Genomic DNA, 27,877 nt, shown 5'->3' on the forward strand with positions numbered 1-27,877 from the left:
TGTATGTATATACATATAAACATATATTCAGAAATATATATATACATATGCACGCACACACACACATATATTTATATGTATAATATTCATGCTTGTGTTTTGCACCCAAAGTCTCACATCATTTCTCTTCTTGGCTGCCTCACTTTCTTTTCTTCTATAAAGAATTATCTTGGATACTAAAGTGTATCTATTTAAATTTGGGAGAAAGATGCAAATGAACTCTATTGTTAACTCTTAAAGGGATAGACATCTTAAATTTATTTCTAATATGTAACTGATTTTTAGGTGTGTATGAAACTTGCATGGGTCTAGAGAAACACCAAATTTTGCTGACTCCTTGTGTTTTCCCCTAGGGCAAAAGGGTTGTGAAAAATGTTTTCATTGCTCTCAGGGTAGGGGACGACACAGGTAGTGACTAGATCAAACGGCTGTGCAAAACAATTAAATATCTGTATCTGAATCCTGTGCAGAGAAAGAAAGCAAGCAAAATTAGGAGGAACTTATTCTAGGAAGGGAAGTCCTAGGAAGAACAATCTTCCTTTTATAATCCTAGTGGATACAAGAAGATATACAATGGGTCAAAGTAGCAGTGATGTTGTATTAAACACTAAGGACTGTGGGAATATGGTGCTACCTTCTCTGCACAGAGTTAACAATGAAGCATATGACATTCAGGGTTGATGGCTTTAGAGAGTGTTGATATGAGAGAGATGAGCAGCTTGGATACAAACTCACATTAGAGCTGAAACAGTGGTGATCTTAGAGATTGGAAGACTATCCTTGTTGGCACAGGTATACATGCAAATGAAGTCCTTCATTTTTTGACTATATAAACCATTTGGGACCTAAAAACTGAGGAAGAACCGGACAGTCTCTTAAAAAAAATGATAGGCAGGCCCCATGTGTGTTGCTGGCACAGAGACACGGTATTGCTATAGTCTATGACTATATAGGGCACAGCCTGGTAACCTGTCAATATCTGCCATTTTAGAAAATTCACAACTGTTCTGCAGTTGAAATCCTAGTAAAATGTAGAGAACAGAAACAGATAAGGATTCATGTGGAGCAATTTTTCCTCTCCTTCAGGGGGAGTCCCTCACTTCAACGTCTAAGTGAAGAGCCACAGCAATCTCCAGGTTTTGAGAAACTCAGATTTTAAACTAAAATTGATTCTCTGAGGTGAGAGAAAATGGAGACTCTAAAATGAACAAAACCAAATATACAGGTGGTGGCAGAAATGTAACCACCATGAATTCACCAACATTTTGAGGGTTGTGATACAGCATGCATGAAGAGAGCTGTAAGCATTATCGTTTGTTTTCAGATGTCATTACCCCAACTGCTTAATTTCTTTGATCTTACCTTTCATATTTAACAATTAAAAGCATAAAAATGTAAGGGTAGTGAAAATAAAACTAGGAAACCGTCTCTATGCTCTCAGGCAGACTTCAGGATTAGGGTAAAGGGGGGACACAGGGAAGGAGTTCTCCAGAAGCCCTGAGGACTGGGCAGGAAAGCACCTCAATGTTGATGATCAGAGCTCTAGGTCTCCCGCAATGATTTTTCCACTTTCTTCTAAGATGTCAAGTTCCCTTTTCCATATTCTCTTTCTGTTCCCTTTACCTACTTAAACATTTTCTTCTTCTATCTTCAAATAACCGCCTTTCCCATCTGTCTTGGTCAGTGTTATATTGCTTGCAAGAGACACCATAAGCATGAAAACTCCTATAAAATAAATCATTTAACTGGGAATTGTTTACAGTTTGAGAGGTTTAGTCCATTATTGTCAAGGCAGAGAAAATAATGACATGCAGTCAGACTTGGTGCTGGAGAAGTAGTTAGTTGAGAGTTCTGTGTTTGGATCTGCAGGCAGCAAGAAGAGACACTGGACCTGGTTTTGGTTATTGAAACCTCAAAGGCCATCAACAAGGCCACAAATCTTAATCCTTATCAAGCATTGCCACTCTCTGATGTTTAAGTATTCAAATATATTTGCCTAGTGGGCCATTTTATTCAAGCCACCAAGCTATCTTTTTCTTTCTTCTTGGCCTCTAATTTATTTTTTCTCCACCCTCTATCTTTCTTTTTTTTATTGCCAAATGGCTTTTTAAATGTTTGTAGTAATATGTACTTCACCTAAACAGGTACAGGAAGTAACTGCTGAGTGAGTGAGCCAGAGCCAGACACCCCAGAGGGTCTGGACCTGAATCTGTGACCTTCAAGGGAGTAGACCTAAGCCAGGGTCCCTGTGGATCTGGAAATGAGTCTAGGACCTCCCCAAAACTAGGCCTGATTCAGGAAATCTGTCAGTCTGGGCATGAATCTGAGACTTCCGAGGGAGTAGGCAGGAACCAGAGATATCTGCAGGGCCAGGCATGAGTCTGGGATCTCAGAAGGAGTAAGCCTGAGCCAGGACCTCTGTGGGTCCAGGCATTGGTCTGGGACATCAAAGGGAATTAGGCAGGAACCTGAAACCTCTGTGGGTCTTAGCATGAGTCTGGGACCTCTGAGAGGGTAAGCCTGAGCCAGGTCCTCTGCTGTTCTGGGCACACCCACGCCTGGGAACTCTGAGGCAGTAGTCTGGAGCCAGAAACCTTTACAGGACCAACGCCAAGCCAAGAACTTCTGCAGAAGGAAATCCAGACCAGAATTTACAGAAACAGGTCAAAGCTGGTAACCTAGGCCAAAGTAGGCCAAAGACAGCAAACTCCAAGGGAGCAGAACATTTGACTCATAGACATGGAAAGTTCAAGCTGCTATCTAGCTGGAAGAGTAATGTCTACTTATAGGCTTTCATAATGCTGCAAGGTTCTGTGTATGCTACTGGGGATAAGGGTAATCACAGTCTGACCCATCTGTGAAACCTGTAAGCTATAATAAATAATTATCTGGCAGTATAGACCTGGCAATGCAATGATTAGGAGGTTGTACATATTAGTTTTTGTAAAATTTACTCACATACACACTAGAGTAACCTTAGAAGGAGCAAGGGGGGGTCTCAATTTCAGAACTGAGTCTACCAGATGGGCTTATGGGTACATCTGTGGGGCATCTTCTTGATTATGATGGATTTTGGAGGACCCAATTCACACCAAAGGCCCTAGGAAAGTGGTCCTAGGTTGTATAAGAAAACTATCTAAGTAAGACATGGAGAGTCAGAAAATATAACGTTGTGTCATGGTTTCTGCTTGAGTTCTTACTTTGAGTTCTTGTCCTGACTTCCTTCAATGATGGGCTATGAGAAGTAAATGTAATATAAATAAACAATTCCTTCCAAAGTTGCTTTTAATCATTGTGCTTTAGCACAGCAATAGAGACCTTAACTGAGACAGTTATGGTATTTATTAGAGCAATAAGAAGCAAACTAGAGCAAGCAGCCAACAACTTTCTGGATTGGATTATGAGCCTATCCATAAAGTAGATCTTATGTCTATTGCCATTAACTTTACAAAAAAGAAAAAAAAATGTGGCTGGGTAGATCAATGGCCCTAAAGGAGAATCTCTTACTGTCATTCTGCTACATGCATAAAATATTAAACTGCCCCTAAGTTTGTATCTTTATACCTACAGGTTAATGTTCATCCTCATCAAGGAAGCTTCTCCTTATAGTAGACAGTGATTAACACAGAGACCCACAACTGGTTAACATGTAGATATTAAGATACTGTGGAATGTTCAGTTCTAAATTGAACATCTATATCACAACCCTTCCCATCAAGGTTCAGGGATTATTATGGAAAAGAGGTGGGAAGATCAAAAGAGCCAGGGTTAATTGTTCTCTGCAGTGAAACAATATCTGATGGACATAAAAGTCAGTGTTGTAACATACATGACCTCACAGTGGCTGTGACTGAATGCATTCATAAGACATACACAAGATCAAGACAATGAAAATTCCATCATGGATAGGAGAGTGGCTCAGGAATCCCACCTCTAGCTGAGGAACCCTTGGCAACCGATCCTGCTAGAGAAGGGACAGCTAGTTTTTTGCAGGGATACAGCCTCTAAAGAGTAGTCTTTATCCAGTATATGGCCCTTTACTCGGGTACATACAGGTATCACTTAGTAGATTCAGTGGATTTCAAAGAAAAAGCTCATGATGTGAGGGAAACGTGAGTTAGATAGAGCGGGAACTGTCAGGGAGGGATTGGACAAAGCTTTGATCAAAACACATGTAATGCATGCATGCAATTGTCAGACAATTAAAAAGTCAAGTGAGACATGTAGAGTATAGTGTAAAAAATAAGCATAATCTATTACAAAGTGAGGGGGACTCTCTAAAGGGGGAAAGTAGTCAATGGCTAAAATGGCCATTGTGTCCATTTTCATTTTACACCATTTACAATTTCTAAAATGTCTGGCACAGATAGCTTCCCAGATGGGTGCTTTCTTACCCAGGATTTTGACAGGCTCACTCACATTTGCTCTTATGTGATGATGATATGTAAACCCTTTAGTTAAATAGTGAACTTTACCATGTTTAGGACTATAGAAACCAAAAGATTGATACGTTAATGATCTGGCCTCTTCCTTATATCACATTTCTTCATGGGCTAGCAGTACTTTCAGGTTGTAGTCCTATGGCCAGTATTTAGAACCCTGCAGTTAATTTAATGTCTTTGGTTTTATAAGCTAGCGATTATGAGGGAGCAGTCTAGCACCCCAACATCCTGCAGGCCTGCTAATAGCTACTTAAAATGCATTATAAAGGAATAAGATTCATTGGATTGGTCTACATAATGGTAACTTGGTAGTTCAACAATTGTTATCTGTATGCTTTGGAGGTATAAAGTAATAGCTTTTTAATAGGAGAAGAGGAAAGCTTGAAGAATCACAAACCATTGCTTAAGAATATGTGGTCACCTGGAAAGCTCTTAAATACTCCATGACCTCTGATAATAGAGAATGTTTACAACAGTCATGCTTTCCCTTTGGAAGAAATCTAACTGCACATGTGTGCACATGCTGCCTTCTTCATACTGCCTTACATTCTGGTGCAACTTTTGATAGTGCTCCTCATATTCAATCAGGTGTATCTTCTTAGCATGCTGCAGTTTCACTTCCTTGCAGGTACATGTCTCAGCAGTCTAGATAGTCTCATTACAGTCAAGTAGACAACCTTGGCCAGGCATCACAGAACAGGTATAGCTGAGTTATTTACTAAGGCCACGAAAGAATAGACAAGCAATGTTAAATGTGAACATTTTACTCAAATGTAACACTGCCATTATAGTAATTGATAAATTTGCCATTGTGTTGAACATTTGAACTATATTTTGTTCTTAATATCTTCATGTGATTAGAATGAATATCAACCATTTGCTAAGGGGGTAAGAGAAACAGTGAACTGTTCAGATGGCAGCTCACTGTGTTGGTCAGGCCCTCAGAGCTGTCACCAGGCCACCAGAGATGTACATAGTCCTTCCAAGTTGCTTTGACTCCTCGTACACTCATCATTTTATTTGCTGATGATGAATGTTTAAAAGAATAATTACCAAGTCCAAATAGAAGACTATCCCACACTGTTCTGAAAGGGACACATGCCTAATAGGTATTTGAGGTCACTCTAAACTCTCCATTTTTCAGCATTAGCTACCAATCTTTACATAGAACTTTTTGGCAGAGAGCAAAGAAATAGCAGGATACTAGACAGGCAAAATACCTTAGTAAAGGTAAACAATAAGCTGCTCAGATGTCCTGTGTTCACTCCACCTTGTCAGTGTAAAGTGTAACAGCTGAGGTAAGACTATGACTGGAAGAACCTTGCTCTCTATTCTCTTATCTCGTGTGTTGGAGAATCCTTGAGGACTCTGCTGCATCTGTGCCTTTTTTATAATTTGTCTGTCTCATGGGTCACCATTGTCAATGAATAATTTTGCTAATAAAAACTAGCTTGCTGTCCACTAAGTATTGCAGTACATAATCTTATATTGAACGAGTTCTTTATACATTCACACGTCTGTCCCTCATGTCACATTGTGCGGTATAAGAACCCCTTACTGCTTAGAAATAAAGTGTCATGGTGAACCATAATAACAAATCTGTTTTTGTTTTGGATTTTAACCAAGACTTTTGTTGCCTCCAAAGTTCCTTATGTTCTCTTTCTACACCAAAGCAAAACTACACCAAACAAACCATCCCATGGACTTACCGAAAAGCAAAACTCACAAGATCCCAAAGATAAGATATGCCACAATTATTAAGTCATTTCTAGGATTACCAAATGATGATTCAAACTTCAAATGTTGTCTTTTCAAAAAGTTATTGAGAAAGGTCCTGTAGATGAACCCGTATGCCTAGGCTTAGAGACGTTCGGGTCAGAATGAAGGTTCCAGAATAGCTGTCAGAGATGATGGACAACGGCCAGGTAGTCACACTACTTTAGTTCTACTGAAGAATCCTACTAAGGAGAAATGTTTTGATGTTTTTAAACAACTTAAATATATGCATTGTCTTTGACTATGCCAGTAAAAAAATATACATAATTAAAAAATCAAATGAACACCCAGTTCTACATAGTTCATGGAAACCAAAATTAGATTTGTCTTAAATAGTTTGCAGTGTAGTCAAGATTTCTTTTTTCTTTTTATTCCCTGAAGCTTTACATTTTTAAAACTGTTGTGAACTGAGTGAGAACTAAGAGATATGTCAGTATAAAGAGAAAAATTACAAAGACCAGGGCTATATGCTTGTCAGGCATGTATATGTGTGCATGCACACACATTTCTATCAGGTAATATTAAATATATTACAATGTAATGGGTAGCATTAATTTTGCAGTAAGGTCAAAGCAATAGTGTTATCAGCAATACAAGAAGGCAAACAGAGATTCTTGACACAGTCAGAATTAAGCATTAATAATGTCTTCTTTCATGTCTTAATTGGCTGTGATTTGCCTCTGATAGCACCTTTCATTATCAGTACAGCAGGGCACCTATGTGCTCCATTTGAGGTGTCCAATGCTCTAATTATCCCTGCGTGCAGGCCACCCTCTATGCATGTTAAGTAACACCAGTAATGCATTTTGAAAATAAGCAATAGGCTTAAGCATATTCCAGGTACTCTGTCAGCTTGGGAATGCATTTTACTCTCTAGATTGTGAAGTTACATGGCTGTTTTGCATTGATAGGCATTTGTATTGATTGGAGCGGGAAAGCAAGTGCTCATTATAGAACTGCTGGCAGTGTAATTATCAAATGGCACCCGTGCTGAGGTGTATTAGGAATCACAGTCCTCTTTAGCACCGTGCAGTGTGGAATACTAGTTACCCAGTGGAGTCCACTCTTTGTACTGTAATTGCTCACAATTAGCAAGTGAGGGCAGCAGGTATCCTTTATACCTTTCCAAATTCTGATGTTGGCATATGTACACTGACTGCATTACTTTCAAACCTTAAATTGGTTAATTGTGAAAATATTGTGTCTTATGGTATTCGCTTCTTTTTAGGGTTGGGTTTTGTAGTTAAAGGATTCAGTTTTGATCCAAAGCCTGTTACACACCAACTCTATGAACATAGGGACAGTTTTTCACCTCTCAAACTCATGTTTTCATACCTGATAAACAGTGGCAATGGTAGATTTTCTGAAATATTTTAAGAAATTAAGCCTAGATGCACAGTAATCAGTCTTTTAAAATTTGGTAACTGAACTAGACAATAGTGATTATGGTGTGGGAATCAAGTCATTTGACTCGAAGACATTTTTTTCATGGTGTATGGCCTTTTCATTGCTGGCCGAACTGTTTCTTTAGTTCTAACAGATAGGAACATGAACTTTCCCATCTGTGACTTTAAATGCCTATTATCTGGGTCCCCTTTGTACTTGTTCTTGAAACTGTATCAGCCGAATTCGCCCACCCCTTTTCCTTGATTTGTTTTCTACCCATTTTCAAACTGCCTGTCTTCCTGTGTGAAGAACAAGTTTGGATGCAGATCCAACAGAATTTCATGCTCAGTCTGCTCCCAGCTTTCTTCTATGGAAATGCGGAGAGAAAAGGAAGAAGGACATAGTTTGTCTCAGAGTGCAGTACCTCTGGACTCAGTCTCCTGAATATTTTTTCTTTTACAGTCTCACAGAATGTGTGAATGTGGAGCTAAGGTGGAATATTTGCATTCTCATGTGTAGTATTAGCGTCTTCCTTCTTACAGTCTAGAATTAGCACTTTAACTTAGTACTATGGAAAGTGCACGGGTTCTCCGTGGAGATGTCCTGAGTCCGGGGCCAAGTGCCAACCCTGAAGACTCTAAAAAGGTATGCATACAATAACCAGTTATTTCAATTCTTGGAGATTTGGTACTTTTCACTTATGTGGTGACTTTGTTCATTGATATTTCCTGGTTGTTTGGGCCTGAGAACTGAATGAGAAAATATTATATAAAAAAGTGAACATTATACTTTTGCTTCTTCGATAGGATTTTTATATTCCAATTATAAGGAAATCTCCTAAACATTTTTCTCTGCAAACAGAGTAGGGAGAGCACTGGAGAATCTAGGAAGTGTGTGTGATTAAAACCATCTCAACTTTCTCTCTCTCTTCTTGCTCTCGGTCACTACCTTAGTATCTCTCTCTCTCTCTCTCTCTCTCTCTCTCTCTCTCTCTCTCTCTCACATACACACACACCCATACACACACTTATGTATAATATACAAATATGTGTGTATAAAATGCATGGATGTATATAAAATATGTACATACATGTTTTTCTATGTTTATAGGCCTATGTACATGCATACATGTATATAAGCCCATTCATATAAATGAGAGAAAGAACTATCTATTTTGTTTTTTACTTTGATGTGATATCTTTTTCTGACTATTGACAAGATGCTTGAGAACATATTAATATCAAAAGACAATATTTCTAAGACCTTTTTATCTACTCGTACCCCACAATAGCACATGCAGTGACTCAGTTTATTCCTAAAACAGAACCATCACTCCCTTTTTCTTAAAAGTGATTCGCTTTAACTTCCCACAGGTGGAGATTCAGTTCCTCTTGAGGACGCTATCTGGAGACTGGAAGACCAGTCCATAGGCAAGACAAGCTGGAGCCCATTTTGTCCTGCATCAAGGGGGTCCTGCCTCTCCCTAGAGTCTGTTCAGGCTGCACAGAGGAGATGGCTGTCAGGAGCAGGTAAATATTTAAGGTCTACTTCTCAAAGCAGGTTTTTTGGGTTTCTTTATTTATTTATTATTATTTTTTGATTGGTACAAAATCACAGAACATTGGGCAAAGTAGGGTGTTTTAACATAAAATGTTCTGAACATAAATTTGCATTTGACACATTCTGTTGAAGAGTTGGTGGCTCTTGAAAGTCCCTGGAACAAGAGGGACAATCATTTAAGGCTTTTACCTGTCTAGCTAAGAGTCGACTAGGCTGATAAAGTTATTTTAAACCATACACTTAAAGAGTGACATCGCGTGAATGTGGGTAGGAACAGATAAAAAGAAAAAAGAACATGTGTGGTTATTGGGGATGCAGTAAGTAGAACCCGTCAGTACCAGAATGTAAAATATTACATTTTCTTTAAACAAGAAAAGAGCACATGAACATATTTTATCTGCTTAAGGCATAGGTGTTTAAAGTGACATGGTATTCTTTCTTAGATGTTCAAAGACATATTCTACAGTAGCAAATATTAAGAGCAAAGTGAACATACACTAAAAGGGAAATATACTATGATACATAGAAACCATAGAATTTCATGTGGTTATTAAAAGTAAAGGACAAAATCTATGGTGATTTTATTGGAAGAAATTGCAAGTGCTAATGTTAACATATAAAGAAGATTTGGGACTACTTCATGGAACATAAAGAAAACTGTCTGCATATATTATTGAAGACAAAATGTGCATATAATTAAGGAAATAATTTTATTATTCAGACCACTGGAGTAATGATGCTCATTCATGAGGGACATTATGCAAAAATTTCCCCAACACAGCACACACACGCACGCACACACACACACACACACACACACATACACAGAAGGAGGTGGGGAGAACAGAAAGGGATCATAGACTTATGAACAAAAAGGTCTGAGATGGGTTTCTGAGGTTATAAATGCAGATATGGAAGAAGGTATTTCCTAGGACGGCACTCAGCACTGCAATTAGGAAGGTCAAGTCAGGAGTTCAACATCACTAGTATGTGCACACAGATCTACACATGTGCTTATATTTGTGTTAACAGAGGTCTCTGTCCTACCCAGCCCTGCAGCTGTTTAGTCCCAAAGAAACACACAGATTTCTACATTGATTATAAACTATAGCTCAGGTATCTTACTAACTAATTCTTACATCTTAAATTAACTCATAATTCTTGTCTGTGTTAGTTATGTGGCTTGATTCCTTTATCACTGAGTCATTTTCATTTTGCTTCCTCTGCGTCTGGGTAATGACTGCACACTGAGCCTTTCCTCTTCCCAGAATTCTTCTATTTTGGTTGCCCCACCTATTCTTCTTGCCTGGCTACTGGCCAATCAGCATTTTATTAAACCAACACAAGTGACAAATCTTTATAGGGTACAATACCATTGACCCACATATTTGTAATTTTATGCACACACAGTCATCTATTACTTAAAAACAGGAAAGTAGGATGAGAATGCCTCACTAGTTGATTTCATGGTTGGAAGTATGTGACAGCAAATACTTGCATAAGTTAAGATGGTCACCATGACATCAGGTTATATGATTTTATGGGATTACTATTTTTATGAATATGTATCTGGTATATATGTCTGTTATGTAGTATATGACAATACATGAAAAAACGGTAAGGAACACTGAAGTTTAGTGGAAGACTCAAAAAAGGAACAAAACCCTGTTTTAAAAGTAAATAAATGATGACGTGTATAAAGTGACTCTAAAATATAATAATAGATATATAATGCCATACAAAATATTTTGAAAAGTTGATATGATATAAAGAACATTGATAATGTAAATAGTATAAATAAAATATGCTGAATAATACATACTTTCTGAGCACTAATACGAATACATAGAACAAATGGACAATAGACAAAGCATTTGTATATTTAATTCTCTCTCAGTAGTAATTTACATACACATACTTATTTTAATTTTTTCAATTAAAATATTTTATCCATATGTGTATGTGTATGTTTCTGAATGTTAACATGTTTATGTGAATGTGTGTGGGCAGGTACTCACAGATGTCATAAGGGGACAGAATTTCTTGAAGCTGGAGTTAAAGGCATTTGTGAGCTACTTGATATAGGTTCTGGGAACTGAACTGCAGTTTTCTGACAGGACAGTGAGTGATTTTACCTGCTAAGATTTCCTTTCAGGCTCATGCTTAGTGATCTTTGTAGATTCATAGCTATTGCATTTATTTTCAAAAACACAACAGTGTTATATTTTAGGGGATATGTTTTAAGCCTCCCACTATGAAAAAACCTCGAATTGTTATCAGCTACCAAGAAAAAAATCATGTAGCACTTGACCAAACAAAAGAAAACAAAACCAACCAAACAAACAACAAAAACAACAAAACCACATAGACTTGGTAGCTTTTGTAATACCTAACATGGATATTTTTCAATGAAGGTTTTTTTTGGGGGGGGGGGTTGTCGAGAGTTTTGGTAAAAGACCAAACTTAAGAGTCATTTTCCACATCATCCAAGAGCTCCACGTACTGTTATACTTCTCTGGAAAGTGATTTATTTTATTCACCAATTTAAGGAATAAGCACAGACACGAGAACAGGAGCCTGTCCTCTTGAGTATGTCCCGCAAATGACATAGGCAGACGTAACTAGAGAGGACCATGGGAAATTCCTCGCTATGTAGTCAAGATTTCTGGGTAAGAAACTCTTCTTCACTTTAAACAATTCAAATATGTTTAACAAATGAATGTAAAATAATGAGACAAAGGTAACATTAAATACGTAAATCCCCTAGATCATGCCATTCACAGAGCCTATCATTGACTGTTCTTCTCAGTGGAATGGCTATTGAAACTTTTAGTGCTCAGTTTTTTTTCACCATGTTTTAGGGTTTTAGGTATATAGGTATCAGCAGCAGAGAGAGTTTGAGACACAGGATCCTTCTGCTGCAGTTTCCCATGTTCTGGGATTAGAGACATGCATCACCCCATGTGGTTTTCTTCATCATTTTTTGTTCTGTGTGGATCCCAAGAATACTGGTCTCCTGATCCGGCTATCTACCTGTATGGCAGTTCTTTTCTCCTTATTTGCTCAGCTCCATGCCAATCCTCCCTGGAAATGCCCTCACGGGAACACCTAGATGTTTGCACTACCAACTCCTTAAACATCTTTTAATCGTGTCTGCTGATGACCAGTATGAAACATCAAGCCGCATGCATCCTATAAACTTCTCAAGTTTTCTTTTTCGTTTCAATATAAGATGAAATAGTATATTTTAGTGTATTATATATTATATATTTATATGTAAATATAAATTTATCAATGTATTTAATAGTATATTTCTTGAGATTCTACATTTTACTCAAATACTTGCAAAAATGAAACAAGAAAAGAGGGAAAAAAAACCAAGGAAAGACAAACGGAGAGTAGTTATTATCCTCTGGGTTGATTAACCCAGGAGAAAAGACTTATAATGATCTGGCTTTCTATAAAACAAAACTGGCTCCCACCTGCCTTCACCTCATTTCTTTGTCCCTTATTTACAGTACAGTGAAATTTGAGTGAAGGAATTGGCAAACAGCTAATAAAACCTTTGATGGGTATTAATTACTTTCTACTTAATTACCTGCCATGTGAATCTTGTTGAGCTATTGATTACTGGCAAACATACATCCCACTGGGGATTTATGTGATTTAACTTCATTCGAAGAGTCAATTAGTCCAAGTAACAGGGAGAACCGGTGCTTCGCTTCAATAGTTGGTATCTCTTGGCAAGAAGGGTAGATAAGCCATTTATTTGTTCATTAAAACATAGTACTACTATTAACAGGAGGCACTTACCTGGTGTTATTGAGATTGGTAAAATGTCACTCTGTGTCATCAGAGATTAGATGCCTTGTGGAGAAGGAATGTAGGCAAGGGGACTCTTTCCTGCATGAGGAGCTAAAAGAATGTGAACTTACTAGAGGTAAACCTTGAGCTATAGCCCTGACCAAGTTCTGTGTCCTGTGAAATTATAACCTAACAATCATATCAAATATCTCTGTGAAGTTTTTTGGAAATTTAGTGATAATTTCTGCTGAGAGTGATTCCTAGGAGACACAACTCTTTCTTTGCTTTTCTAGATCACAAGGGTAGGATATTTTCTGAAACTACAGTTAGTATCTTACTGAACTGGTTGTAGTCTAGAGAAAGTCAATAAAGGGAGAGGAAAGAAGAGATGAATGAGGAAAAGAAAAACTATTCCAATGACCAAACCTTGACATCAAATTTTATGCTAAAGTTCATGACAAAAACTCATGAAGCAGGCACTCATGACACTTTTTAACTTCAAATTACAGTTATCACTTTATGGATGTTCATTTATGTTTCAGTGCATGTGTATCTATGTGAAAATGTGTCAGTAAGCTAAAGGACAACCTTGAATGTTTCTCGTACATCACCCACATACTGTTTCCTTGAGAGGGTATTTTACTGGTCTGTCTGAACTCAAGCAAGCCAAACTGGCTAGCTAGTGGGTCCAGAGTTTCCATTTGTTTCTACCTTATCCACATTGGAATGGCAAACATGTGACTTTTAAAAACTGTGTGTTCTGAGGATCACACCCAGGTTCTTACGCTTGCAAGAGTAGCAGTTTACTGCTTGTCTTCCCAGGTCTTCAAACTCGAATTCTACAGACTTTTTTATTGCACTGCTTTCAATAGTACTCTCATAAATTAATCTTGTAAAAGACAACTAACTGGAGTAGACATAGGGTTAGACGTAAAAGGATATACTGAGCTCTAGATAGTGCTTGAACTTGATAAATAATGTCAAGCAGACCTTATGTTTCAGTTTTATTGTTTTCTCTTCCTTTTTTATAAACTTTGTTTTTTTTTCAACACTGACATTTTATTTTCTGAAGTTTATCATAATTTTACAAAACAGAACAAAACAAAAAAGCAGGTATCAAAAACAGCAGTTTACAGAATTTCTGCACTGGTTCTCACCTCAGTCAGTGACTCTGGAACTGGCATCTTGTGTAAATAAAAAATATCACACACTGAAATTAAACAGTACAATGCCTATACAAACCAATGAATTACCCAGTTAGGGTAGCCATTTGGAATGGAAGGTGTGGAGCTTCACATAGATTGTATACTTTCACTATTGAAGGTGTTTTATGTGTCTATTTACGTCAAACCAAAACAGACAATCAAATAAACAAACAAAAGAAAAAGAGTTATAACTGTAAAAAATAATTATACTTATTTCATAACTTACATTTGTTGCCTGTATTTATTTCTTCAGGATTAGCTAAAATTTAGCTTTTCTTGCTATCTTCTCTATATGCTTTATTGTACCTACAAGCACATTTGCTTACATAGATACATATATTATCAATTAGATTTTGCAAGTGAGGAAGCTATTTTCTTTATGAGATTGTGTGACTTAATATTATACTTAATACTGTTACTTAATACTATACTTAATACTATAAATCTGAGTGAAGCCATTGTCCTGCAAATTTGGTGATTGCATATTTTCTTTAGAGATGAATAGTATTCCATTTTTAAAATGTACTAAAATTTCATTATCTACATATCTTCTGATGGACAACTAGATTTATTTCAATTCTTTGCCATAACGAATAAAGCAGAAGTAACATAGGGATGTAAATATGTCTATGGTAGGGTGTCGTATTCCCTGGGTATGTACCCAGGAGTAAAATAGTAAGATCATATGATAGTTTTATTTTTGGTTTTTGAGGCATATCCAAACTGATTTTCACAATGGCTGTGTTAATTTGCACACCCTGACAACAGTGAAGGAGGGCTCCTTGACATCCACATTCTCTCTGACAGTTTTCAGATTTATTCATGATAACTATTCTAGTTGAGATAAGGTGGTATCTCAGTGTGGTTTCAATTTGCATTTTCCTTATTGCTAGAGAAACTGAACATTCTATTAAAAAGTTATTGACTACTTATGGCCTTTCTTGAGGTCTTTTTTATTGAGTTCATTTGTCCATGTGCTGATTGACAGTTTTTAACTCTTCAATTCTGTGTCAATTCTGGATATTAACATCTTGTCTGAAATGTGGCTGGTAGATTGCAATTTTTTCAAACTATAAAATTTGTCTGGCTGTTCTGATAAAAGCTGACTTTTTGTTGTGAAGCATTCTGCTAAAATAAAAGAAAAAATCTAAATTATTTTCTTTAAAAATATTTTTTAATTATAAATTTAAATAACTTCATTTTATGTGAAATTTAATGTTATTAAATAAATACCAACATATTTCTACTCATGAGTTCTTCATAGAATCTGTATGTGATGGAGTCATTGTTACTAGATTTTCATAGTATGCATGCGAGATAAAGTCACTATTATTTAACTCAACAGGAACATCTAATTTCTCACATTGGGACTTAATCTAATGTTTCTTGGACTTGAAATCCTTCTACTCTCTTTCAGTAATTTTTAGGCATGATAATGCACCATGACCCTAAAGACAGAGCTTATGTGATTACTAGCTCAAGGGACTTTTCACTATTTTCTATCTCCTTAGATTCATGAATATTTTCCCCTCTCTCCTCTTCCATTTCTCTTTTAGGTGTCCATTTCATTTTCTTTATGTTTCTTCGCGGCAATGCTATATATTTTTTAGAAGAAATAGTTTCATTTCTAGCATCAATATATGATTAAATCATTTTAAGTGAGAAGCCCACAATTGTTCGCCATCTTGTCGAAGCTGTTCCTTCTAAATGAAGCAGGAGACTCAGGCAGGAGAGGAAAAGGACTTTGTTCTTATCAGTGTTGAGATGTGATTACTGTAAAAGGCACTCCTTTTGAATGGCACAGACATTACATAACCACACGGCTCACTATGTGGGAAATTTTTTCAACAACAATATTAATATATGATGCCTAATTGAACTCTTATAAAAGATTATATTTTGAACTATATATTTCCTGTGTCTGTGCCGACATTCTTTTATAATGTGTTAAAACTCCATGGTGGTGGAGAAAAAGGCACATGGCGGAAACTCTCAGCTGCTTTACATCTTGATCTGCACACGTCTCTGCAAACCACAGTTTGGTTTCAGGCTCCTCAGGCAAGGGATTTGCTCGTATCTGGGTCTAGAGGAGTTCAGAGCATGGCTGTCCTCAGGACAGAGTGCTTCACTAAGGCCTCTGAATCTCTTAACTGCAGTTCTTCCAGACTCTGCACTGGCCCGGCCACCCTGACTCAGAGACGCCATCATCATTCAGAAGATTCATCCATAGAGGTTTGCTCCAGCATGGCAGGGTTCCTTCTCTAAGTGACTGCAAGCATAGCAAACAAAGACTCCAGCAGTACAGGTTTGGGAATATCTAATATTTTTGAAAGAAAACATAAATTATTTATGTAATCTAAAAATAAGCAACCATGGTGTAGATTTCAAAAGAAATAGCATGACCATGACTATAAAGCCTTTACAATTTGAATTTTTTGGTTTTGGGGCTTTTAAAACAAAAATAAATTAGGATAATACTGTTTAAAAATGTACATTTAAGACAACAAAACATAGATGTCAGTGAAAGATAATTGCAGCATTTTTTTTTTAGGATCAGTTTCTCATCTACAAAACCAAGGGTAAAGCAAAAGAAAACATGCACAGATACATACAAATATACAGCTCTACTTGATTCACCATGTAGATACATGTATGAAGGAAGAGTTTGTCTAGATAATGTGTGATAAAAAGAGGGGAAGGGTAGCAAGTATCTAAAGAATGATTTTCGTTATGGTAGCACTCACACGTGCACATACACTTGCACACACACACACACACACACACACACACACACACACACATACACACACACACCAAAACAATTCATTTTGGTTTACATTATTTTAATGACAAAAGTAGGCACAGGATGAAAAGAATTGATTAAAGTGTCATATTCAGGCAATGACTTAAATCCATAGATTCATGATGAAAAGGCAAATAAAATAAACTAAAAGATCTCTGTTTCATCTTCTTTCTTTCCTGAGAAATGCTTCCTAAGTCCACCAGGCAGTTTTCTTGCACATCTCTTCAAAACCATGGGTTTGGCAGGTAAACTTGGCAGGTAAATCTTCAGTACATGATGTGGGATTCTCCTCTGTATGCTGTGAATACCATTGATTAATAAAGAAACTGCTTTGCACCTACAGCAGGGAAGAACTTAGCTAGGTGGGGAAAACTAAAGTGAATGCTGGGAGAAGGAAGCTGGAGTCAGAGAGAAACCATGTAGCCCCCCTACCAGATACAGACACCAGAACTTTACCCAGTAAGCCACAGCCTTGTGGTGAAACAAATTAATGGAGATGAGTTAAATTAAGATGTAAAAGTTAGTCAATAAGAAGCTAGAGCCAATGGGCCAAGCAGTGATATATTTAAATAATATGATTTCAGAGAGATTATTTTTGGACTGAGCAGCCGGGAACCAGCAAGTGGCATCCTCATAACAAATACATGCCCTTCTAAGTTTACTTTGCCTTCGGAGTTTGGCCGTTTCTAGGGTAGATGATCACGGCAGATGCTGAGATTCATAAATTTAAAAAAAATATTTAAAATAATTTATAATTCTGAGTTATAAATGAGTATCAGGGTCCCTTAAACATTTTTTAATATTTTATTTTCATTTCTATCATTAAAATCTATTGTTTTCTCATATAATATATCCTTGCTACAGTTTCCCTTCTCTCCACACTTCCCAGTGTCTCCTAACTTTTGCTCTCCTCCAGGTCCACTGCCTTTCTGTCTTTCACTAGAAAACAAACACGCTTTTAAGAGATAACAACATAACATAAAATATAATAAGCTAAAATAGAAAACATTGCATTAAAGTTGGACAAGACAAATAAATTAAAGGAAAAGAGCCCCAAGAGAAGCCGCAAGAGTCAGAGACCCACTCTTTCACTCTCTCAGGAGTTCCATAAAAATATTAAATTGGAAGCTCGAATATATACGACGAGAATTTGGTACAGATCTGTGCAAGCCCTGTACTTGCTGCTTCACTGTCTGTGAGTTCATATCATCTTTGCTCAGTTGATTTAGAAGTTCTTGTTCTCCTTTTGTACTCCATCCATGGATTTTGCATTCCTTTCTCTACCTCTTTCACAAGGCTCTCAGAGTTCTGAGGGGTGGACTTTAATGGAGACATCCCATTCAGATATGTGTGTTGAAACTCTGTGTAATATCTAACCTTGAATATCTGTGTTTGCTCTAATCTGCTGCAGGAGGAAGGTTCACTGATAATGGCTCTATAAGACACTGATCCGAGTATAGCAGACTATCATTATGAGTAGCTTTTATTATTACCTTTTGTTTTTGTAAACCAGTAGTATTTGGTTATATCCTAGGTCTCTGGGCTATCTAGTCTCTGGTTCTTGCTCACCCAAGCAGTGTCAGATGTGGGTTCCACTTCATGGACTGCGCTTTAAGTTAAATTGGACATTGGTTGGATATTCCTACAAGCTTTGGGCTACCATTATCCTAGCATATTTGCATACAGGACAGGTTGTAGATAAAATATTTTTGTGGCTGGGTTGGTGTTTACATTCCTCTTTTGGTAGCCTGCAGAGTACCTTCCTAGGCCAAAGTCACTAGAATATAGTGGGAAAGGTATTATGAAGTTGCCAGTTCAGCTTCTCAATATTTAATGAGTTGTATGGTTGTTGTCTTCAGCAATGAGGCCTTGCTGTCACTACTCAATTGAATGTAACCCCAGCCCAGTACTAGAAACTTCATTTGCTTACAAGAGATGATAAGTTGGGACAAATTATCCCTTATTATTTTGAGGCCTTATTAGGATCACCTTCTTATTTTTCAGGAAGCTGTCAGTGAACTAGGTTTCTTTTTTAAATTTTTTTCTTTCTTTTTTATTATTACTTAAAAAATATTAATCCAAATTCTCACTCCCTCCCCTCTTGCCAGTCCCCTCCCTCTCCCTCTATAGACCCTTCCCCCACCCCTCCAACCCTAAGGGAGTGCCATGTACCCCACCCTGTGGAAAGTCCAAGGCCCTCCCTACTACATCTAGGTTGAGCAAGGTTTACATCCAAAGGGAGTAAGATCCCATGAAGCTGGTATGTGCAGTAGAGACACATCCCAGTATCACTATCAGTGACCCTCAGTCTGCCCCAGCTGCCAACCCCCTTCAGAGGGCCTCGGTTGTTCCCCTGCTCATTCACTCCCAGTCCAGTTGGAGTTGGTGAGCTCCCATTAGCTCAAGCAAACTGTCTCAGTGGGTGACCCCCTCATGCTCATACTTTCGCTCCTTCCACTCTTCAACTGGATCTTGGGAGCTCATCTAGTTCTCCAATGTGGGTCATTGCCTCTGTTCCCATCTGTTATTGGATGAAGGTTCTATGGTGTGAACTAGGTTTCTATACCATCCCTTAAGTGCCCCTCAATTCTAACCATTAGTCCCTGTGTTCCCTCCCTCACCTCATCTCCACTTCCCTTCCCCATGTAATTCTCATGTTCCCATTGTCCCCCCACCCAAGTACACTCATATTCTATTTCCTCCTCCCAACAAGAGTTATGTGTCACCCCTAGTCTCTTACTTTATACCTAACCTCATTGAGTCTTCAGATTGTGTCTTGATTATAATTTATTTAATTCCAATATCTAAATATAAGCAAACACATACTATATTTATTCTTCAGGGTCTGGGTTACCTCACTTAGGATGACTTTTTCTAGTTCCATCCATTTTTTTTTGCAAATTTTATATAATGTCATTTTTAATAACAATTGAGTATACTTCATTTTTGTAAATGTATCACATTATTTATATATATTTTTGTTGATGGTAGTTCCCACTTTCTGGCTTTTATAAACAAAGCCACTATGAAATACATGAATACATAATTTTGCAAGTATTCTTGTGGTAGAATGAAGTGTTTTTTGGGTATATGTTTGTATACCTTGGTCTTGAGGTAGTCAGATTTCCATCTTTACAAGGAGCCATTATCATGCTCTACAATTTTGCACTTCCACCAGTAATGTGTTGGTGGGGGTTGCTTTTTTGTTTCTGGCTTCCCAGACCTGAAATAATCACTCAGAAACTATATTAATTAAACCACTGCTTAGATTATGCATATTTTTCATAACTCTTACATCTTGAACTAACTCAATTCTATTACTTTATATTTTACTATGAGGCTCGTGGCCTACTGTCAAGGTTGTCTGACATCTTTCTCCACTGTTTCATGGCATCTCCCTGACTCTGCCTACTCTCTCTCTCTCTCTCTCGCTCTCTCGCTCTCTCTCTCTCTCTCTCTCTCTCTTCTCTCTCTCTCTCTCTTTATTGTTTATCTATAATTATTTTCTGACCAGAAGAGCCCTGCCTGCTTGCTCCACTCAGTCCAACATGGTGGAGACAAGTTCACTGCCTCTGAGAGTTATGTAAATTGCCCCATTTTAAGGCACACAGCAGGTCTATGCTGCCATGAAGCAAGTTGTAATGCTCTGCTCACGAATCCCATTTAAATGTTTTGTAGCTGGACCTCCCGAAAGAGACAGAGCCATTCATGCTGGCTAACCAGGAAGCCTTTTTGTCATTGTTGCTGGTTTTTTAAATTGATTTTTGTTGAGATCCACATTTTTCTCTGTTCCCCTCCCTGCCTCTCCCCTCCCATTCAACCCTCCCTCAAGGTCCCCATGCTTCCAATTTACTCAGGAGATGTTGTCTTTTTCTACTTCCCATGTAGATTAGATCTATGTATGTCTCTCTTAGTGTCTCCATTGTTGTCTACATTCTCTGGGATTGTGATTTGTAGGCTGGTTTTCTTTGCTTGATGTTTAAAAACCACTTATGAGTGAGTAAATGTGATAATTGTCTTTCTGTGTCTAGGTTACCTCACTTAAAATGATGTTTTCTACACAGTGGAGTACTACACAGCAGAAAAAATAACAACATCTTGAAGTTGTTTAAAAATGGATGGAGCCAGGAAGCCTTCTTAAAGGAACCACACAGTTTTTGCTGCTACCATTGAGTCAAGAAGGCTTCTCTTAAAAGATAATGCCTCTCCTCTCTTCTACCTAACAGAGTACACCTGAGAAAATGCTACTACCAAAAAGGCATACTTCATGCTGTTCATGTTGGTCTAGAATTCTTTTTTAAGCTTTCTCAGGTTTTACATGGATATAGTTGACCGTGTTGGCATGCTAATTTATTGGCAGAGTCCACTTGTTTGTTTCTGGCTTCCCATCCCTGAAATAATCACTTAGAAATTGTATTAATTAAAACACTGCTTGGCCTATTAGACTATGCATATTTCTAGATAACTCTCACATCTTGAACTAATCCATTTCTGTTATTTTATATTTTACAACGAGGTTTGTGGCCTACCGTCAAGGCTGTCTAGTTGATGCTTTACTTCTTTCTCCTCTGGCAGCTTCATGGCATCTCCCTGACTCCTCCTTCTCTCTCTCTCTCTCTCTCTCTCTCTCTCTCTCTCTCTCTCTCTCTTTCTCTCTCTCTCTCTCTCTCTCTCTCTCTCTCTCTCTCTCTCTCTATATATATATATATATATATATATATATATATATATATATATATATATATATATATATTGGCATGGCTATATTCTGTTAAGCCATTGAACAAAGGCAGTTTCTTTATTAACCAATAAAAGCAACACATATACAGAGGGACTTTCCACACCAGTAATGGATGAGGGTTCCCCTTATTCCACATCCTCAGCAGTATGATTTGTCACTTGATCACTTTTTATATATATAGATATTAGGTGTTCTGACTGATGTAAGGCTGATTTTTAAGGAAGTTTTGATTTGTATTTCCATGATGGATAAAGATGATAAACATTTCTTTGTTTCTCAGCCATTTGAAATATCTCTATTGTGAATACTCTGTTTAGATTTGTACACCATTTTCAGTTAGATTATTTTGGTTTGATGATATCTCGTTTCTTGAGTTCTTTGTATATTTTGGATATTAGTCTTCTATCAGATGTAGAGTTGTTAAAAATCTTTTCCGATTATGTAGTCTGTTACTTTTATTAGAACAACTGTGTCTTTTGCTTTACACAAGCTTTTCGGTTTCATGAAGTTCCATTAATTAATGGCTGACCTTAGTTCTTTTGCTAATAGTATTCTGTTCAGAAAGTCTTTTCTTGTGTCAATAAGTTCAAGACTTTTCTCAACTTCCTCTTCTATCAGGTTCAGAGTATCTGATTTTATGTTGAGGTCTTTAATCCACTTGGAGTTGAGTTTGTACAGTGTGACAAATATGAATCTACTTGCATTCTTCTACAAACAGACAATTAGTTTGGCCAGAAGCATTTGTTGAAGATACTGTCTTTTTTCCAGTGTGTATTTCTGGCTTCTTTATAAATGGTTTCAGGCAGTGACAAGCTTGTCTGACATGGATGTTCAGAACCAAAGTCAGTTTTCCTATAATGAATTTTTTTTTATTCTTAACTGCTGAGCAGATTTCTAGCCCCAGTTTCAATAATAATTTTATTATTATTGTTTTATTTTTATTATTTTAATATAATTAAATAATATAATTAAAAATAATTAAATATTATTAATAATAATCATTTTATTTACATTAATTATATACAGCACCAGGATAACCACAGGTCATGGATTAAGCTTTGAAGGCACTGTATCCACAAAAGTTTTTACAAACTAATTTATTTAAAATCAAGAGAGCTTTATATAGTCAAATACTTAAATAAAATATACTCAATTGCATTAGAAGATCACAAAATACTAACTTCTATTCATGCTGTTTCACTGGATAGTCAGATGGTAGGCTAGTGTTTGCTTTCAGCATCACCTAAATATGTACATATATCTGATTTATTCCTAGGATTCAAAACAAAGATGATCTCTGAGTGACTTAACTCTCTCCTCAAGTAAAGCTATGGAAAGGAAACAAAATATTTAAGGTTGCCTTTTAGTACATGCAGCAAGCACTACATGGCCACAACCATGAAGGCAAGATAAAGAATAAAGTGAACTCAGTATTCATCAAAGCTTTCTGAACTTTCTTCGATATGGTACAGTACTGTGAAGCACAGTGTTCTTAGCAGAAAGGAGGAATCAGAGCTTCAAAATGTGCCAGCATAAAGGAGGAACTAGTGTGGAAAGAAACAGCAGATTCTTCATTATACACTCTTGACTCATAAGCCAAATGTTTGCTGTCTGCTTATGGAGCAAGACTTTTACTGGTTTGGCAAAGAAGGACTACATTGGGACTATGAGCTAAACAGAGCTGTGACAGTTGCACAGTGCTGGGAGATCTTGAAAAGAATCAAAGCAAACAAGCAAACAAGCAAAAAAAAATAAATAAAAAAGTAAAAAACCTCAAAGATAAGGTAAATTATACAGTGCCTTGCAGTCATGCTCAGAGGCTTTTTTTCTAAATTCTGTCAAGTTGACAATCAATATAAGTTCTCATAATTTCCTCTGACAGGTTCAATTGAGATGGGAAAACCTGACCAGTGTGTGTGGCAATATTCCTTAAGCTGAAAAGTCATAGAATAGAGAAAAACAGATAACAAGAATGAGAGAGGGTATACATATGTACGTGTGTGTGTGTGTGTGTGTGTGTGTATTTGCATACACATTAATATAACTAGTCATCAAGAAAATTTATAACAAACCTCAGGAAAGTATCACTACAAATATATCAACATGAGTAACTTTGAAGAGAAACAATAGAAAGTATTTCCAGAAATGAGGATAGTGACTTATACATTGCTGGTAGGAATATAAATGATATAGTCTAGCAAATCATAGTTTCTTAAAAAGTCCAAATATGATTTAAAAATCCCATCATCCCATATACTCATAAGAGTATATATACTAAAGAAATGGAGACATTTCACACATAAATCTATCTGAGTATCAATAGATTTATTCACAGTAGCTCAAAATTGGAAAGTGAGCAGGTATGCTTCAGTAGATGAACATTTCAGCTTTGATGCCTTAATGGGATGCTATACTATGAAACACTTCCCAAACAAAAAGATTGCAAGAGTCAGATGATCAGATAGTTTGCTCTGAGATTGTGTCTCCTAGTAATGCTAGAAGCTACACCCATAAATTTTCACCAATATGACTGCCCAGACATGAACTGAAAAATTACAATACCAATGGACATGGCAAACAGGATAAGAGAAAAATCCATAAAGGCCTCAGATCTATACAAAAATACTCTAGGCAGTTGAGGAAAGTTGGGAACTGAAAGGTAGTTTCCCTAGAAAACAGATTGCCAATTGGTTGTTGAGTGTCAAGTAGTCAGTTATGAATACATTTACACAAGTAACACTATATAGCCTGCACAGATTATATTTAGGAATATGTATGTATGTGAATATACATAAATGCAGCTAGTAAAATTTTTAAAAAGAGGTCATGAATTTGGAGGAGAGTGAGAAGGGGTATATGGCAGTGTTTGGAAAATGGAAAGGAATGGAATGAAAGACAATTTTCATATAATCTCAAAATGAATAAAATCATAGAAGATGGACTTTTGATACACACAAGCAGTAGAATGACTTTTCTGAGAATATACTAGGGGATGGATGGGTGGGTAATGGTAGGGGGTGGGTAGGTGGTGGTAGGGGGTGGGTGGGTTCGGTTGGGTTGGTAAATGTGGTTGTTTAATGTGATTGACCCATATGTCTCAAGAATCCAAAATCCAAGGGTTGTACACTGTATGATCCCATTTATGTAACATACTTGAAACAAAATGTTAAAGGATGAGTATTGGATCAATTCCTGACCGTGGTGGGTGAGCTAGAATGGGATTGAAGTTGGAAGTACTGAATGGAGCAATTCTGTCTCTTTGCTATGCATGTGATACTAGGGCATGACATCACAAGATGCTGTCATTGGGGAAAACTATGCAGGACTCATGGGTTCTCTACAGTGTTTTTTAAAGCTGTATTCACAATGACCTTAAAACAACAAGCAAAAGCAAACCAAAAATAGCTTAAGATGTGTGAAAGGCCATTACAACCTTCAGAGAAAAGGTACACAAGTGGTTGACACACTTGTAAAAACTATTGAAACCTTTGCTCATCAAGGAAACACGAATTAAAACTGCACCTAGACACTAAAAGTTCTAACAGATTAGTTTTATATAACACACATAGAAGTGTATTGGAAATAAACAAAAAAATCTGCCTTATACAAAGACTACATATGGTATGAAGTTTTACAAATAATCAAACTGAAGCTGTGGTGATCAAATTGGTTCAGTAGTTTGTTTAGGGAGGGAGTAAAACTGATTAAGACAGAGCACTAGATGAAACACATTTATGTGAGTCCCCATTATTCTACATGTTTCTAGACTTAACAAAAAACACTTATTCTAGATTATCATTATGATATGTATGACTCTAAGGATATTTTAGTTTAATTTAAATAAAAGTTAATAAATCATTAAGACGTAAGACTTTATTATCACTCTACTTACTTTTTATTAGTTAAACTTTGTCTTTTATTTTACATACTGACCACAGTCACCTCCTATATACCTCCTAGAACATCTACTTTACTGCCTCTGTTCAGAAAGAGGCAGGCTTCCCATGAGTGTCAACAAAGCATGGCACACCAAGTTGAGACAGGACCAAGCTCTTGCCCTATATTAAAACTCAATAAGTCATCCCAGATTGGGAAATCCAGTTTGCAAAAGCCAGTTCAAGCATCAGGATAAGGTTCTGATCCTACTGCTGGGAGCCTGACAAACAGACCAAGCAACACAGCTGTTACACACATTAAGAGGGTCTAGGCTGTTCCATGCAGGCTCTCTGGCCCTTGGTCCAGAGACTATGCGATTCCAGGAGCTCAGGTCAGCTCTCACTATGGGTTTCCCATCATGCTCTTGAACCCCCTGACCCAAAAAATCCCTCCTTCCTCACTTCAATAGCACTCCCAGAGGTCAGCCTAGAGCTTGACTGTGGATCTCAGCATATGCTTCCATCAGTTACCAGATGAAGGCTCTCTGGTGACAATTAGGGTAGACACCAATTGATTACAGGAGAAGCCAGCTTAGGCACCTTCTTCACTATTGCTAGGAGTATTAGCTGGGGTCATCTTTCCGGTTTCCTGGGAGTTTCTCAGGAATTTCATGATGTAACTGTTTTTTTATTTACCATTTTGTAGTACTCCATTCTGTAGATATACCACATTTTCTTTATCCATTTTTCAGTTGAGTAGCATCTAGGTTGTTTCTAGATCTGACTATTATGAATAACACTGCTGTGATAATTCAGCTTCTTTAAGTGGGATGACTTGCACACTGATGTTCCTGATAGTTAGGTGTGTGACACACTACAAGTAATTAATTTACCAGCTCAGTAAAAAGTAAGCATGGCTAGACAAATGTTGAGAGTTGGTGATAAATAATATGATCACACAAATCTCACATTCCTCACACCTTCTCAGATACTCAAAATAATACTATAACAGCAAATAAGATTATCAGCATGGTGCATGCCCAGTTATTACTCAGAAAATATGAATTTTTATAATTTATAACACAAATATAAATCTATACTGTTAATTATAGATAAAACTACAGTTTTGGGAACCAAAAATATAGTAAATTTAATTCTACTAATGAAAACTCTAATCAATAATACAAAATTTTCACAAAAGTCATTCATAAAATCTCAGAGCTTCTTTCCAAGCCTAAAGACCATAGTTATATACCCAGAACTCATACAAGAAGCAGAGAACTGACTCACTTAAGTTGTCCTCTAACCATCACAAGAATGCCATGGCAAGTATACAAACCACACACACAAACACACACACACACACACACACACACACACAAATAATCAAAATTCCTAATAGTAGCATATATTTCTTGCAATTGTAAAAAATGGTGGACTGTTCTTATGTATATTCTTATGTTATTGGCAAAATTCCAAGTAATATTGCAGAAAAAGTAACGTGAAATTAGTTAATGTTAACTACTTCAATGTTAGGATCACAGTCTGTTGAAATAATAAATTCCTGGGTCATCAGAATTAACATTAATTGCCTCATCTTGATTGAAAAATACTAGGTTCATGCTTATTTTAAGCTGTTTCATGGTCTATGATAATACAACTGTGCCCTTGTTATACAGAATGATAATTATTTTAGTTATTACTTCTGTAATTAAGCAACTGTTTAACACCTTTAAAAAGAATATAAAAATATCTAGATGAAAGTAAAAGTGGTCCAACACTAATTTTTCTCTTACACATTTGAATTGCTGTCATCCTTGGTTCTGGCAATGATACCATGGATATACACCTTACATACATATTAATAAATGAAGACTTATTTTAAACTTACAGAGCTTAAAAATATATCCACTGAAGCAATTGAAGATGTAAAGTTAATCAGAGCTCTAAGAGTCCTGCTACTTTCAGCATATTTTTTTCAATGAGATTTAAAATAGTTCAATAATAAGTTATACCTCAAGAATGAAATCTGAAATCTAATGGCTCCTCACATACAGAATTATAGTTCAATCTCAAATTTTAACTCATTCAAGTAGAACAATCTCAAAACTCATAAGGAATGTAAGTGAAAAGTCAGACTTCTTTTTACAGATTTATTTTTATTTCATGTGTATGAGTTTTTAACTTGCATATACATATGCACCATATGTATGCCTGGTGCCCCTAGAGACCAGAAGGGGGCATCAGGTCCCCAGAAACTGGAAGGAATCAAAAGAAGATGTAAA

This window comes from Myodes glareolus, chromosome 7, assembly GCF_982192425.1.
Source record: "Myodes glareolus chromosome 7, mMyoGla1.1, whole genome shotgun sequence".
NCBI classification, from domain to species: Eukaryota; Metazoa; Chordata; class Mammalia; order Rodentia; family Cricetidae; genus Myodes; species Myodes glareolus.